Source organism: Mesoplodon densirostris, chromosome 5 (assembly GCF_025265405.1).
Source record: "Mesoplodon densirostris isolate mMesDen1 chromosome 5, mMesDen1 primary haplotype, whole genome shotgun sequence".
Taxonomy (NCBI): domain Eukaryota; kingdom Metazoa; phylum Chordata; class Mammalia; order Artiodactyla; family Ziphiidae; genus Mesoplodon; species Mesoplodon densirostris.
The window spans coordinates 104,309,608-104,314,782 of NC_082665.1; the positions used below are offsets into that span (position 1 = coordinate 104,309,608).

At 41.3% G+C, this 5,175-nt stretch overlaps 1 non-coding gene and 1 pseudogene across 1 annotated transcript; one reads left to right on the forward strand and one right to left on the reverse strand.

The window, feature by feature from the left end:
- The first annotated feature begins 1,824 nt into the window (after positions 1–1,824).
- LOC132491207 (small ribosomal subunit protein uS10-like) lies at positions 1,825–2,169 on the forward strand (annotated as a pseudogene).
- A 1,542-nt stretch (positions 2,170–3,711) lies between these two features.
- On the reverse strand, positions 3,712–3,814 carry LOC132491532 (U6 spliceosomal RNA). Its single transcript, XR_009532739.1, has one exon. It is a non-coding gene; the product is annotated as a U6 spliceosomal RNA (small nuclear RNA).
- Between the last annotated feature and the right edge of the window lie 1,361 nt (positions 3,815–5,175).

The window sequence follows — 5,175 nt, forward strand, 5'->3', positions numbered from 1 at the left end:
TTTTTAGAATCAGAAGACCTCGTTTCAAGTATCTTCTCTCTAACTTACAGGTTGTGTGACTTTGGGTAAGTTACACAACCTCTTTGAATAGTTTATTCATCTGCAGATAATATTCACCTCAAAGTGTTATTGTGAGGATTAAATGAGATCATACTTTTGAATTAATTCAGTAATTTTTAATTACTTCAGCACAGTACTTGACAAACTGTAGACATTCAGTAAATGTCAGTTTCCTGCTTCCACCTTCCCACTATCCAGAATTGAATTGTGCACCAGGAGAGCTTATATTCAGATTTAAGGAATAGCCTCTACATCTAATATTCAGTGCTATTGTCAGACCGTGGGTGTCAATTTAATATTTTAAAAAGATGACTACTGTTTAAAGCATGTATTTTTTTTTTTTTAATATTTATTTTGGCTGTGCTGGGTCTTCACTGTGGCACACAGGATCTTTGTTGCGGCGTGCAGACTTCTTAGTTGCAGCACACAAACTCTTAGTTGTGGCATGCTTGTGGGATCTAGTTCCCAGACCAGGGTTGGAACCTGGACCCCCTGCATTGGGAGGACGGAGTCTTACCCACTGAACCACCAGTGAAGTCCCTAAAGCATGCATTATTAAGTACCACATACAGGTTCTCAATAAACAGATGTTGAATGAATAAATGAATGAATGAATGAATTGAATCCTCAGAATTTTGTCAGAGTATCTACAGCATTCTCAGGATGTTAGATATATAAATACATCAGTCACTAGTTGATCATGTTGTCTTTAGCTGATTTGAGAGACCGCACTCAAAACCATTAAATTCCTTTTGTTTTGATTCTGTCTACACCAAATGAACTTCTGATGACCAGTTTCCAAGCTATCTTGATATCTTGAATAAGAGGACCTTGGAATCAATGAACAGGAGTAACATCTATTTAAAAATGGCATGTTGTCATCTGGCTTAAATCTCTGTTTCTTTCTTTCCTAATTTAAAACAGTTTTATTGAGGTAAAATTCACATACCATACAATTCACCCATTTAAAATGTATGTTTCAGGAAGTTCCCTGGTGGTCTAGTGGTTAGGACTCAGCGCTTTCACTGCGGTGGCCCGGGTTTAATCCGTGGTCGGGGAACTGAAATCCTGCAAGCCACGCAGTGCGTGGGCAATAAATAAATAAATAAATAAATAAATAAATAAATAAATAAAATTGTTCAAAATATTAAAAAATAAAGTGTACGTTTCAATGGTTTGTAATATATTCACAGAGTTGTACAACTATCACCAGAATCTAATTTTACATCTTTTTCTCATCCCCAAAAGAAACCCTGCACCTATTAGCATCATTGCCCAACCACCACTACTTCCCCAGACCCAGGCAAACACTAATTACTTTCTGTCTATAGATTTGTCTATTCTGGACATTTTATGGTTATAAAAATCATAATGTATATATATATACATATATTTTTTTAATGACTGGTTTCTTTCTTTGAGCATCCATGTGTGAAAACACATTCATGGATGTGTTTTCACCCATGTTGTAGCATGTATCAGTTCTGATTGCTTTTTATAGATGAAAATACTCCATTGTATGGATATGCCACATTATATTTACCCATTCGTCAGCTGATAAACATTTTGGGTTGTTTCCACTTTTGCCTATTGTAAAGAACACTGCCATCGCCACCCGACCCTGTTTAAAACTGTTCAATGGCTCTCTTGGAGGAAGACACGGTCTCCGCTGCAGCGGAGCCTCGGGCCACCCGCTCCTGCTCCTGACTCACCATTGTTCCCTCTCGCCAAGGAACAAGCCGGCCAGGAAGCCGCGCCGCAGCCATGGCTTTTAAAGATACCGGAAAGCCCGAGGTGGCGATTCACCGGATTAGAATCACCCTCCCCAGCCGCAGCTTGAAGTCTTTGCAGAGGGTATGTGCTGACCTGATCAGAGGAGCGAAGGAAAAGAATCTCAAAGCGAAAGGACCAGTTCGGATGCCTACCAAGACTCAGAGTAACTATAAGGAAAACTCCTTGTGGTGAAGGTTCTAAGACTTGGGTTGTTTCCAGATGAGGATCCACAAGTGACTTACTGACCTGCACAGTCCTTCTGAGATTGTCAAGCAGATCACTTCCATCAGTATTGAGCCAGGAGTCGAGGTTGAAGTCACCATTGCAGATGCTTAAATCAACATTTTTAATAAATTGATAATCAGTTGTTTTAAAAAAAGCCTTCCCTTTTTTCTATTTATTTATTTTGGCTGCTTTGGGTCTTCGTTGCTGCGTGGGCTACTCTTCATTGGGGTGCGCGGGCTTCTCACTGTCGTGGCTTCTCTTGTTGTGGAGCACGGGCTCTAGGCGCGCAGGCTTCAGTAGTTGTGGCACGTGGGCTTCAGTAGTTGTGGCTCGCCGGCTCCAGAGCGCAGGCTCAGTAGTTGTGGCACACGGACTTAGTTGCTCTGCGGCAAGTGGGATCTTCCCAGACCAGGGATCGAACCCGTGTCCCCTGCATCGGCAGCCGGATTCTTAACCACTGTGCCACCAGGGAAGTCCCCCATTATTTTTAAGATACCGTTCAAAACACTATATATGGTTTTCGGTGCTCAGCAAGTTTTGGCCCCAGTGATTGCTCCAGCCTGGTTTTGAACTCTTCCTATTGTTCTCTGTGCTCCATCCATACCATCATTCTCTCACTTCTTCAAAACTGCCACCTCCAGGTTTTTGTGTCCTTCCCTCTTCCTAGAGACCACCACCTCTTTATCCACCCACTTCTTCCCTCCCCTACTTAGTTAATTCCAAATTCTTATCTGAATTCAAATATTTTCTCAGAGAAGAGTTTTCTGAAATTGATTTCCTTATCCCCTTTCCCACCCTACCCCTCAGTTGGGGTAGGTTCTCTGTTTTATTTTCTCAGCTCCTTATTCTTTTTTCTCAAAACATTTATCTCAATTTATAATTATGCATATATATTTTTATGATCATTTAATTGATGTTTATTTCCTCCAGTAAATAGGTTTTGAAATTGGTTTTGCCCCTATTGCATGTCTAACAATAAACATAGTACCTTGCCATTAGTAGATAATAAATATATCCTGGCTGACAATATGAATAAAGAAAGAACACCAGATTTCTGTCTTGGATAACTGATTGATCATGAGGTCATTAATTAAGGTAAGGAATGCAAGATGAGAAATATTCCTGAATAGGGCCAGGAAAAGAGGGGAAGTTAAGTGCTAAGAAAGTTGCAGTTGAGGAAGTCCCAGTGAGGAAGGCCAGCAGGCAGTTGGACTATGAATTTAGAGCTGTGGAAAGAGATCTGGAATGGAGACAGATTCGGAAGTTATCAGCAAATAGCTTTTTGGTTAAGATCTTGGGAGCGGCTGAGCTTGCCCAGGAAGAACGGGTAGCATAAAAAGGAAAGAGGGCAGGAGACTAAACTCTAGAGACACACGTATTGAGAAACAGGCAAAAGAAGACTTAGAATAAAGTTTGAAGTGAAACATCAAAGATATGGGAGAAGAACCCTGCCAAATGCTTCAGAGGAAAGCTCTGAGTTTGATCATTTGGGTAAGGTGATGATCATCAGATCTTTCCATGTTAAGGGATTTGTTTTTTAATTTAAAAAAAATTTTTAACCTCTTTATTGGAGTATAATTGCTTTACATTGTTGCGTTAGTTGCTGCTGTATAACAAAGTGAATCAGCTATACATATACATATATCCCCATATAAAAATATGGAATGGTTCACAAATTTGCATGTCGTCCTAACGCAGGGGCCATGCTAATCTTTGTACGTTACAATTTTAGTATATGTGCTGCCGAAGCGAGCACTTAAGGGATTTTTGAGCATCCTTTTTCTCAACTTTTCACCTAATGGTTTTAGCATCCGTTTATGAACCTTGACTGAATCAATTATCTCAGTCTGGATTGCTGAATGGTGATTTTTTAAAAATTCCATCATCCCCCTCCCCCTGCCCTGCCCCCTGCTTTCTTCTTCTAAATTCCTGTGTTGCTCTCAGGGGAAGTTTCCCTGGACACCTCCCTCTTCTACTAGCCCATTGCTGGGATATTTCACCCATGGGCTGGGAACAGCAAAAGGCTCTTTCATGAGAAGGTTGTAAGGGAATGGAGAATGTGCTGGGAGAGAGATTTGCTAAACCTTTGGAAAGTATATCCAAAGGGATGAGGACTATTCCTTTTGGTAAATATGACTTCTTCTAGCCTTATACCTCACCTACAAAAGAAATGCAGAGATGTGATTTGTGCCAGATCACACACTACATCCCTTTAGAGGCACTCTCTAAATACAATCCAACTTCTTCAGACAGCTTTCCAAAGCCTTTCAAGTCTAGGTAAGGTGCCTTTCATATGCACTGCTAGAACACCTTACCCTTCCCTCTCGCATCAGTCAGCGCACAGGATTGTAATAGCCACTTTACTCCCTTGAGGCCTCACCAGACCTCAGGTCAGTCTGGTTCCACAGTGTATTACTAACATTTAATCCAGGGCCTCACTCATAACAGGGACTCAGAAAAAATGTCCTGGGTGAGTGAAGGATTGAAGGGACGACTGTATCTCAGGAAGTAGCATTCTGTGGCTGGCAAGTGAGGGAGCCTCTGAGAAGTGGGCTGGAGAGACTTCCCAAGGGGATTGGATTTTACCGGGAAGGTACAGGAGAGCCGTGGGGGCCTTTGAGCAGTAAATCAGGCTTCTACTGGATTTGTGATCCAGAAAGATCTCATTTAATCCTCTTAACAACTTGATGAGATAGTTATTCCTATCTCTATTTTACTGATAAGGAAATGGGCCTCAGAGAAATTAAGTAACTTGTTCAAGGACACACTGCTAGGAAGTAAGTGGAATCAAGAAATGTGAAGTCCATCCTTTTTCTACCTCACCAGCCTGCCTCTCACCCTTTGTAGGAGTGAGAATAGATTCAGTAGCAGACTAGGACATAGACTAAATTGGTCAGGACTTTGCTAGGCTAAATAATACCCTGGCTCCCCAATACTCACTTCTATCAATGAGTCAGAGATGAAACCAGACACACACATTTGCTTTACATGATGCACTTGCTTGGGGGTTGGCTGCTTATTTAAATGTTTTTCAATATTTGCATCTTGCTGCACCCTCTCTGTCTGAGATCACAAGGTGTAAATAAGGTTTACCTTGGCACAAGGGCAGAGGCAGAG